Source organism: Pelodiscus sinensis, chromosome 11 (genome assembly GCF_049634645.1).
Source record: "Pelodiscus sinensis isolate JC-2024 chromosome 11, ASM4963464v1, whole genome shotgun sequence".
Taxonomy (NCBI): domain Eukaryota; kingdom Metazoa; phylum Chordata; order Testudines; family Trionychidae; genus Pelodiscus; species Pelodiscus sinensis.
The window spans coordinates 17,937,031-17,949,235 of NC_134721.1; the positions used below are offsets into that span (position 1 = coordinate 17,937,031).

General features: G+C 40.6%; 1 protein-coding gene across 1 annotated transcript in view; it reads left to right on the forward strand.

The window, feature by feature from the left end:
* GRM7 (glutamate metabotropic receptor 7) overlaps positions 1–5,362 on the forward strand; it is a 673,160-nt gene extending 667,798 nt beyond the window's left edge. Inside the window, exon 13 of the mRNA XM_075938705.1 lies at positions 4,166–5,362. The gene's annotated coding sequence lies outside the window, so the exon portion shown is untranslated. The remainder of the gene's footprint in view (positions 1–4,165) is intronic.
* Positions 5,363–12,205: the final 6,843 nt, after the last annotated feature.

Here is a 12,205-nt window from a genome sequence, read left to right on the forward strand (position 1 = left end):
TCAATATAAGCCAACAGACATATATATATATCACAACAAATTATTTCATTTGCTTTCACTTAGTGTTGGTGTATTTGACTGATATTGGTGCTTAGGAAGACTGAAAAATGACAAATGGCATATTTAGGCTGATACTGGAGAATAACCAGTCAAAGCAAAGCTTCCGTTGCAGAGAAAATAATTATTTCATTGTTGGGAGAGGGAGAAAAAAACTCAGAAAGCTTTGGAAAGGGATGACAATTTATAGACCAAGATTTGAGTTTATTTAGTTTTATATCATTACATTTTCAGGATTTCAGAGAGACTTCAGTTTAAAGAGCGGTAGAAAGGTTATTGCATTTATACCAATAAAGAGTGTATCCCTAGCATCATGCTGGCAATTACTGGGTAAACCTTCTGTGAATAAAACCAGGTCATATGTGAATGTGTAACCATTATTAGTGGGTTAAACAACTGGGCAGGGTACCACATCAGTGATATACAGCCCACTCACTAATGTAGGCTGCCCAAGTGGCCCTCCTTCATTTCAATGGTCCACAAGACCGTTGTAACCATGACGGTCTCTCAGGATTGGGTAGTTTTGCTAATTGCACTTATGTAACTAGAATTTGTGGTGTGTGATGATGACTGAACCCTACCAGCACTTTGCACACAACATTGACTGTGAGAGCCATGCACTCTCTCTGCATCCAGTCAATCAGCATGCACCTTACTTTACATGCCCTTGCTTTATATGCTTGTTACTTTAGTAACACCAGTAGGGGAGAAAAAACTATGAAGACAGAAATAGTGGAATCTGGCAACCCTGTGCATGGGGAACGGTGAATAAAATGGTTCATGGGCCACACACAGAACCCTGATGGACTATATGTGGCCTGCGGAGCAGTTTGTTCAACACTGTACTATGTGCATCTTCTGAAATGTTGAGCACCTTTAATTCCCAGAAAAGTTGTTGAAGGTGATGCTTGTTTTTCTCAATTGGCTGTTGTCTCCTCTGAATCCACGCTAGACTCCTGAGCAAGTTGTAGGAAGGCCACAACTCTGTACTCCTGGAAGGTGTGGAGCCTTGAGTCGAAGGGGAGGGGTCACCCCACCCCTGAGAGCTGCCCAGAGTAATTGCTGCTCCAATAGCAATTTAAGGACCCAGGCTCTTTAGACTCACCAGGCTCTGGGGCAGCTGGCTCCTTTATTCAATCCAACCAGGGTAGCCAACGGGGGGACAATTTTTTAATATATTTATGTGTAACTTCAACATTTTATCGTATATTCTAAACCCATATTTAGTCACTTCAGTATACACTGCAAGCGTCTTCATTTTACATGAAGGTTATTTTCAACAGTGTCATTTTTTCCCTTAATTCTTTTGATCAGAGCACTTCAAGAAGTAGCCAGAGAAGAAAATGAGCATTGTGACAAGAGTATTTATACATTATATTCTTAAAACAGTCTGCCCTGTTGGTGAAAACTTTCCTTTGAGGGCACTATTTATGTTTTCCTCAAAATTAGATATAATTGGTGAATGAGTCGTATGCACAATTTAGATTGATTAGAGGCACTGGGATCAGATTCTCAGCTGGGGTAAATTCTCATAAAAAACCTGAGGATCCAATCTGGGTATTGGATCCAATCTGAGCTATTCAGGCATGTGTAATTAGAAAACATATAGCAGTTCAGTTGTATTCCTGTGTGAAAATGTACAAAGCTATTTCCAAAAGATGGGGGTATATGTGGAGATGAACATTTCTGACAATAATTAGTTTTATAAATATAAATGTTAATAAATGTGTGCCAACTTTTTTTTGAAGGAGAAGTATTAATACTTTTAAAAAGTTGTTATTATCACCCATGAAAATCAGGAGCCATTATGGTAATGAAGATATTTGATGTCAGTTAAAGTTGCATGTGCTTAGCTTTTAAAGAAAGCAGCAAATATTTGATATTCTAGAAACTCACCATAGGCCTGTGTCTTTTGTGTACATTGTACATTGTATAGTTTTAACTTCTATGTTATATTACCTTCTGTGCATGTCTTTTATGATACACTTCTCTATTGCTGTGTTAATAACCATTGTTATTTAATAACTGTATTCTTTGAACAACTTGATTTTAACAGTAACAGTTACTGATCATGATTACAAATGAATTTATCTCTCGATATGCCAAAAGATTAAAAGAAAACTATTCAGTGTAGTCTTATGACAGGTATTTATACACGTGATTTCAAAGGTTTTCAAAAACATTTTCTATTCAGACATTTGTTTCATACACATACATAAACATGGTCTTTTAATATAATATACCCCATCCATGTACATCCACCTATGCACCATAAAAATGAGTAAGTAGTATATATTTATGCTTATATATTGAATCATATACAAAGTTCAGATATAAGCAATGAGGATTTTTCTTTTGTTCCACATGGGAGACCCTTGATAAAGACTATAGAGTCAGATGGCATTGAAAGTGTGTGTGTGGTTGCCATTGCACAAGACCTCTTGACTTGAAAATGTTCATAACTTTTGCTGTCAAAAAGGAGCATAATTTATAATGTATTTAATTATGTGATTTAATTACGTAGCTAATTATTTAATCAAACTCAGATACACACTATTGGGTCTAACAAATCAGATTTCTTGATCCCTGGCAATGAAAAATTAAAGTTCCCCCAAATCATTAAACTTGAATAGAAAATATCTGTATATGTGAGAAAATCAAATGTAGTCCACAAATCTTCCTATTTCTGTTTCAGAGTTTCACCTCCAGCTACATCTCCCTTATGTTATGGACTGGGCTGAGCCATCCCTTGCTATAGTGAATCGGGAGTGACCTCTCTGGGCCCCTCACCTTGGGAGGCCCTGCACTTTTGCGAGCTCGTGTCATGCAAGGGATTGCTAGGTTGGCCCAGAGGAAGTGAGGCTAGGGGTACCTAAGGGCCAGCCCAGCCCTGGGAGATGGGATTTGGGGCACTTAGAGAAGCAGGCCAGCCTCGGAGCTTAGAAGGGGCTGGGTGTCAGCAGCAGAGGTTCAGGCCTGCATTCATGGGTGGAAACACAAAGGAATACAGTCTCCAACTGCAGCAACAGTGACACCAATCCACCCTGCTCATCCCAGCACCACCAGCTCCCATCACCACCCACCACTGCACTGGCCACCAGCACTAGGCTGACCCCATCCATTGCTCTTCAGGTTAGCACCTTCACCCCTTTTGAACCGCCCCCTCCCCCCCGCAGGACAGGTGCCCCTTTGTTCCAAGCATAAGTGCCATCCTGCAACTCTCCCATCATCTCTCACCCTGCCCCAGCACTCTTGTCTTCTACACACCAGATTTCATCTGTGTAAAAAAATGTGAAGGGAAGGCCATACAGGCTGATTTCTTCTGGGCTCCACACCTTTCTAAGGGTATGTCTACACTAGCCCCCTAGTTCAAACTAGGGAGGCTAATACACAGAATAACAGGTAGTTCAATTTAGGGCTTTAATTTGAAATACCGGGTCCCTGTCATGTGTAGTCACGGGCAGTTAGTCCGGACTTGTAAATTTCAAAAATGGCGACCGGCCGGGAAGATGCAAATCAAGCACGGGATATTTAAATCCTGGGCTTCATTTGCAACTTCGAACGCCTACATTAGCCTCTCTAATTCAAACTAGGGGCTAGTGTAGACATACCCTAGGGATGATCCTGTGGGTGGGCGAGGTTGTGTGACCTGTACTGTGCAGGAAGTCAGACTAGATGATCAAAATGAGTCCTTCCAGTCTTAAAGTTTATGAGTGTATGAGTGTTATGGTTACACATTCTGCTACTTCTTAACACATAAAAACAAAAAAATCCCTGAATGGAATCTAGTCATTGTGTTTGTCAGGTGGGTTTTTCATAGTTTTGCAGCCTCAGCATCTTTGCAACGCTATTTGATTGTTATATTCAGAACTGGAAATACCACTTAACTTGATCTAATCATCAATCTTCTTCAAAAAATATCTAATAATATTAATCGAAGGGGAATGAGTTGACAGGTAAAGATATCAATGCAGAGGGGTTTCTTGTCATTTAATATAGCTTCTCTCATTACTGTGTCAACTAGTTAGGAAATAATACCAGGCCTTTTTAAGGACAGTTTTAGATGATCAGGTCAGTGACTGTTTTCCATTTTCCTCCTTTCTTTTAGGCCCTGCTGCAAAAAAGAAGTATGTCAGTTATAATAACCTGGTTATCTAGTCCATTTCTTCAGAGTTGAGGAAGGATGAAGATTTTCATCCATTCAGTTACCCAAACTGCCACAGCCTTCTTCCTGACCTGCAGTGTATCTACCGCTGGAGAAGTTTAAAGGCCAGGCAGTTAATATGGAGACCAATGATAGAGGACCAAGTGTTCTGAACAACTGCTATATGAAATATCCTTAATTATTCTTGGCTTAATAAGTCATTGGCACTGTCTTTGGGCTGTGACCTTGGACCTTCTCGATGTATGGGAAGTATGAAAACTGAGTCATGAGTACCCAGCTCTTTATGGGTGAACTGCATTTAGCAACAATGACTTTACAGGGGCTAATTCTGTCTTTATATGTACTTCCAGACTGCAAGTTTTTGAAATTTCTGTACAGTTTGTGAGGAATTTTGCATATTTCCATCCATGTTGATTCAAAGATTCACTGTTTGTTTTGAATGCACAGTTGCATTGAAGACCTCAGATGATAGCACATTACAAACGAATCTCTGAGGATTTAAAAGAACTATGTACATGACTTGTATAATTATTATTATATCATTGCAATCCATATATGTTTTTTTTAAAAAAATGCAACAACAACAACAAACAATGACAACAAACATTTATTTAAAGACCAAAAACTGTGCTGGCAAAGTGAGCCCCTGCCTTTCATAAGTATGATGGGCTGCAGAAGAAGCAAGAAGGATATTGCTTGGTTTTAATAGAGGTCTTGATATGTGGAATGCATGCCAGTAATGTATTTTACAGTACATGTTAATAATTTATGTTTGATATTTGTATTTGTATTCTATTTTGTTATTTTAGTTAAGGTATATGACTATTTTGCAATAATTTCAATTATTCTTACAATATTTGGAAGAAGGAATATGGCTTTTACATGTCTTAAGTTTTTTTTTTTTTGTTGTTGTTGATGCCCACCATGATTGACCAGTGTGATGAGGACTAAAAAAAAAAGCATGTATGTTTTATACTGTTTGTAATAAGTACTTTCGTTAATCTTGCTGCTTATGTGCCAATTAGTGAAAACAATCTTTCCTGCAAATTCCTACACCCTTTCCATTCTCTCTTGAACCTGTGATATTGTCCAAGAATGTATCAATAAAAAGTTTTGGTTAACTTTTTTTTATTTACGGCAATAAATACCTTCAGTTATTTCCTCTCCCCTCTTTAAATCAGGCCCTTTACTTTCCATATTAGTATGGATTCCCCAGATCACTAATCACTTTTGAAAATGTAAGCCACAAGCACACTGGGGTACTAAAGTGGTTCAGTAATGTAGCTCCGTTAATTTCAAAGGAGTGATATCAATGCAAAACAGGAATATTCAACAGGAGGCATCAGTAGTGAATCAGGTCCATAACATTCCAAATATGGAACAAGGACCAAAACTCAGACTCAGAAAAGTGATTAATGTTTCAGCCTATCCACAAACATGCTCTTTCCAAACAACAAAATTCCACCCTCTCCCAACCTCCAAAGCTGGTTCCCCATTTCAAGTGGCCACAAAATCATCTTTTTTGATCTTGCCATCAGTATTCTACAGTTACAAGTGAGCTGAAAATGACTTCAACCATCAGTCATTGCTAAGCCTGTTTTAAATGGTATGTTTCTTAGAATTCTTTGCTTCCTGATCACCAGGGTTCCCCCCACAATCTTTCAACCTTAGGGTTTGAAAAAGCTCATATACGTATCATCTCTGTTGCCTTTTATGTCTTACCATAATAGCAGCGGTGAAGGCGCGCTTATATTTAGGACTGATTGGATGGGCTGTAAGTGACTGGAGGGACTTGATCATGATTCTGGGGACTGATGGCCGAAGCTTCTCTGCAGCCTGTCTTGACAACAGCCACCTTCAGGGAAGCATGACAGAGGGTATGTCTACACTACCCTCCTAGTTCGAACTAGGAGGGTAATGTAGGCATACCGCACTTGCAAATGAAGCCCAGGATTTGAATTTCCCAGGCTTCATTTGCATAAGCGGGGAGCTGCCATTTTTAAAACCCCACTGGTTCGAACCCCGTGCAGCGCGGCTAAACGGGGCTCGAACTAGGTAGTTCGGACTAGGATTTCTATTCCGAACTACCGGTACACCTCGTGGAACGGAATCCTAGTCCGAACTACCTAGTTCGAGCCCCGTGTAGCCGCGCTGCACGGGGTTCGAACCAGTGGGGTTTTAAAAATGGCAGCTCCCCGCTTATGCAAATGAAGCCTGGGAAATTCAAATCCCGGGCTTCATTTGCAAGTGCGGTATGCCTACATTACCCTCCTAGTTCAAACTAGCGGGGTAGTGTAGACATACCCAGAGGTAGGAAAGAATAAGCCTTAGTTAGATACCACAATTATCAGTGGCCTTGAGGTGGGCAAAGACATGAGCAGGTGTTATCTTTACCTTGTGTCACTTCAACAAAGTGTGCACCAAATATTGCAGCCCTTATAAAGGTAATACGGTAACTGAGATTAATGAGGGTTTGGATACAAAAGAGACTTGAGCCCAGTAACTCTCCAAATAATCTTTCTAGAAAGCATTTAATTATTCTTAAAGAGCTGATAGAATCTGGTTTTATAGCTCAGAACATCACAACATTCAGTTACTATTGATATTTCAAAGCCATGACTACAACCTGGTTGCTTTTGATCTCAACCATGCAAAATGCCAAGTACTCTTCTATATCTTCATGTTGGAAGAAGCCATGTTTATATACTCCGGTGATCAAGAACAAAATTAAACTAAGGGCTTTTCCAAATAGCTTGAGCTGTCCTGCATACAACACCAGCCTGAAACGACTGGTATTTATTAACTTTGCATCTTCACTGTGTTGTTGAAAAACTGTCTCAGGAGTGAAGATCATTACCTTCTTTTTCTGAAAACTCAAAGGTCAATTTGCATGGCATTTGTGGAGGGAGAGAGAGGAGGGAAAAGTGACAGAGGCGGGGAGAAGCAATTCATTTAAATTAGCATTGCAACACAAGAGAAAAAATGTCACACCTGCGTGCTACCTTTGGCATGGCAACAATATTTTGAGTGCAATTTGAAGATTAGTTTCTAAGGTATTTAGCATCCCATTTTATCTAGACAACTTGATAAATTACACTGATGAAGGTAATCAGCATCAAAAGAAAATTTGACAGCTGCAACATACTTTGCCCACAACAGATAGTTAGGTATGAAAGCCTCTGTTTGCCAATTCTATTGACTCTTCATGCATATATCATAAGAAGAGTATGTTGGTACTTTTTCAAATACTGAGCTAGGTAGATTGAATTATAGCAGAATTAAATGAATAAAATCACAATTAAGGGATTTACTGGTAGAGAAGGCCTATTTGGGCAGTGATTAATAAAGAGAGAAAAGCCTCTATTCATTATTTTTTAAAATTATTCTCTGTGGTGCTTTTCTAAATGCTAAGCAAAAGCTGTAAACACAAAGCCAGAGTGTCAGCTGGTGTAAATTCATGTCACTTTATTGACTTAAAAATACTATTGAACACTTACACCATGCTGCAGTTGTTTCCTAGTGAAAGTGAGGTGCATACCCACTTGGTTGGGAAGCTGTCATGCTTTTATAAACAGGCTGTATGTTCCTAGCGTCAGTAAACCACAGAGGAAACTAAATCTCAGACCCCATACCACCTCATCATGTAGACTCTGCCGGCAAGCCCATACCATTTCAGTCAAGAGTGGGAGAGTGGGAGGGTGCCCAGGTTCATTCAAGTAACTTGGACATTCAACATTGGAGAGGGGGAGTCAAAGTAAGGGCGAGTTTGCTAACATCTACAGCTAGGGAGGGAATGAAGGGACAAGCTTTCTTTCATGGTAAGTCAGGGCCTTGTGAGATGGCCAGCCTCCACCACAGGCTGGGCAAGGAAGGAGAGGCAGGCGGGAGGTCTTGCAGGCCATGGGTATAAGATTTGGATGCCACAAATTAATCTTGTCTGATGGTCTGGCTGGCAGTTTGTCCACTGCTGCTTAAATGCAAATGCAGTCAGAAGCCTGAGGCAGGCTGAGGTTTACCTCTAACCCTTCATCGCCACCAGGCTTATCCTGGCTGAGCTGTATGACAACAAATCACAACAGTTACCAGGTGCTCAGAACCATGCATTCTTGGACCTGTGTTAGCCATGAGGTTTTTTTTTTTTGGCAGAGAGGGGGCCGAGATTTTTAAGGCTAGATGTGCTCATTATGCTCAAAATGGCCAACATGTATTTCCACTCCCTCTTTACTAGGGCGGGGGAGGGGCGAAACTGTCAGGATTGATAGGGCACTATTAGTTTGTGAGTTAGCCACTTTGGTCTCAGGTGCCTGAACTGACCCTCAGCATGCACAGCTGCCCCTGTGACCATTTTCCTCTCCTTGGTATTCTTTAACTACTTACCTGAAGGATGCCCTCCCGCATTAAGTGCATCGGAGGACTAGGGCTCGGGCCCACATGTTTGATAAAGGCAATGTCATCAATAACATGGATGGTTTAAGAGCTGATAGTCAAGGCAGTTGCACTGTGGCTGTGTCTACATTGGTGTGATCTTGTGCAAAAGCAGCTGCTTTTGCGCAAAAACTTGCTGCCTGGCTACACTGGCTGTGAGTTCTTGCGCAAGAACACTGATGTTCTAATGTATGAAAGCAGTGCTTCTTGCACAAGAACTATGATGCGCCCACTCAGGAAGAAGCCCTTTTGCGCAACTGTTCTTGCACAAGAGGCCAGTGTAGACAGGCAACATGAATTTCTTGTGCAAGAAAGCCCTATGGTTAAAATGGCCATCAGAGCTTTCTCGTGCAAGAGAGCATCTACACTAGCAAGGATGCTCTTGCACAAAAGCACATCTCTTGCGCAAAAGCACATGCCAGTTGCGTTCTTTGCCTGTGTGGCCAAATTTTAGCAAGAGGATGTGCACTTCTCTGTCTAGGGAAAATAATGGCACGTATAACAATTTCAGTATAGGGTTGGCCAAACTCCTAGGCAGCCTGTGTGAGGTCCGGGGGTGAAGCCAAATGTATGTTGGCATTGTCTCATGGCACATGCACAGTTCAGTAACTCAGTGGTTTAGATGCCAACTTCATAAAAGGGTAACCACATGGGCAGTCCGAGCCCATAGCTTTATGGGGAGCTCCCTCCAGTGGTGTCAAATGTGAACCAGGGGTCATGACACTTTGGCTAGGATAGCTCCTCTGCTAATGACATTTATGGTAAGGCTAGCAGAAGTGAGGTAGATCTGTAGGGGTGTGAGTCACTGCTTTGGACTGGCCCCCAACAAGAACCCTGGCTATAACTTGAGTAAGAAAGTTTTGTCCTGGTTAAAAATCGACTCCCTATATCCTTTTCATCTTCCTTGTGGTCACCATAAGGATGGTTGTATTATAAGTAAAGACAGGTAGGTGATTATTCAGGTATTTTTGACCCAAAACAGTTGGCTCCAGTGAGGTAGGTATAGTCATTTATAGTCTAGTGTTATTTATATTATGGTACTATGCAACACTAGGAAATAGATACTTAATATAAGTACAGTACTTTGAGTTCATATGGATTTTCTCCTCCTATCTTTTCCAAGGCCAGCACCATACAATGGAAATGGGCAAACACTTGGGATTCCTGTAGCCTTCCACCTCCTTGGGTAATTATCCTTCTTGAATGGAGAATGTATGCTAAAAGAAATAGGGAGAGGCACATGCTTGGAATGAATGCCTTTGTAATTTCCAAAAACGTAAACCAATACCTGTGAAAAGGAAATTCAGCCAGCTTGGTTGTCCATGTTCTCATCCTACATCTCTCTGAATCCTCTTTAAGTGCAAAGCTGATGCTCTAGCATACCATGAAAGCAAAACCTTTACTACGAAATGAAACAACTAAAATTCTAAATGGGTTTAGATGGCATACTAAATACTTAAAAAAGCACCTTGGACCTGTGGACCTCTTTGCCAGAGGATGCTTATGTTATGAAAGCCAAATACTAAAGGGGGTCAAGAAATAAGTAGATAAGTACATGGAGGACAGGTTTATGAATGGCCATTGGCCAAGATGGGCAGTAATGGTGTCCCTAGACTCTGTTTGCCAGAAATTGGGAATAGGCAGCGGGGAAGAGATCACTTGATGATTCCCTGTGCTGGTCATTTCTTCTGGCGCATCTGACATTGGGCACTGTCAGAAGGCAAGGTACTGGGCTGGATGGATCTTTGTTCTGCCCCAGTATGGCTGTTCTTATGTACCTCACCATACATAATGATGGATGTTTCTTACTGACTCAATTGCCTATACATTCAATTTAAAAAAATTGTAAATTATGTGTCTTAATTCCATCTGCTGATGGCCAATAACATATGATCAAAGCTAATGTAATTCAGCTGTCATCTAGAACATCTCCTTCTGAAGATACCTGAAGTAAGATGGGGAAAAAGTTGGGGCCTAGTTGTAGAAAGCTGTAAAATCTTTAAACACAAAGGGAACCAAATGATTCATCTGTGTTTACCATTGAGGTCTGTTTTGTGTTTGTGCCCTGCCAACCAAAAAGGGTTTCAAGATACTTCGTCACTCAGTCATTGCTGGCTGTACATAGCTTTAGTTATTGCAAGGATTTTATTCTGTGTGAAATCAAATATAGCACCTGTTCCCAATTTTAAAATTATAAAAGCACCAAAAATGTTACATTGCATCACAGTGATACTTTAAGATTAGCAAAGGCTTCAAAAAAATGTGAAGCAGACTGCAGTGAACCAAAACACAGCAAACTTCTGAAGGAATGCTATATTTATATTTATTGCATGTGAAATCTAATTTAACAGAAAGTTTATAGATTGTTTAGTAAAGTACATTAAAAATGCCTAAAAGCCACTCGGCTGAAAAAAACTTCTTTCAGAAATTGTCATAAAACCTATGCTTGAAAGAGTAAAATAGCTCTAAGCCAGTCTATATGCCTGTTTGAATCATGCCCAAGCTTTTAATAACAGGCAACACAAGCACTGATCAGACCAACTCATCAGTTGCAATGATGTTTTATTTCCTTTGAGTGGGTGGGGCATTTACTATCTTCCTTCCTGCCTCATTGGTAACTACTTTAGGCTATGTCTGCATAGCAGAGCTATTTTGGGATACCTCCAGTATCCCACAGCAGCTATTCCATGTCTTAAGAGCAAGCCCATTATATTGAAATATAATGGGCTCACTATTCCAACGTCCCTGTAAAGCTCATTGAAAGTTAAAGGATGCTTTGGAATAGCGCCTTATTTTGAAATGTGGTGCTGTGTAGACAGCGTCAAATTTCAAAATAAGCTATTTTGAAATTACCTCTAAATAAGCTATGCAATTTGTGCTATGCAAATTGCATAGCTTATTTAGATGTTAAGGTGCTGTGTAGATGCACCCTTAGAAATTCTGTAGCTAATAAACTCCTTGCAATTAATGAAGAGTGTTCAAAATTAAGAAAAAATCAATATCTACATCATTGTCATTATTGCAGGTTAGAAAATTTGGATTAAATATTACATTAATTGTGTTTGCATCTCACTTAGGGTACGTCTAGACTACATGCCTCTGTCGCCAGAAGCATGTAGATTAGGCTACCCGACATAGTAAAATGAAGCGGCGATTTAAATAATCGCCGCTTCATTTAAATTTACATGGCTGCCACGCTGAGCCGACAAACAGCTGATCAGCTGTTTGTCGGCTCAGCGCGATAGTCTGGACGCGCGGGTGGCGACATCAAAGGTATTTGTCGACCACCCAGGCAAACCTCATCCCAGGAGGCTTACCTGGGTGGTCGACAAATACCTTTGATGTCGGCACCCGCGCGTCCAGACTATCGCGCTGAGCCGACAAACAGCTAATCAGCTGTTTGTCGGCTCAGCGCGGCAGCCATGTAAATTTAAATGAAGCAGCGATTATTTAAATCACCGCTTCATTTTACTATGTCGGGTAGCGTAATCTACATGCCTCTGCTGACAGAGGCATGTAGTCTAGACGTACCCTTAGACATTCTTTTTCCCTGTCTCT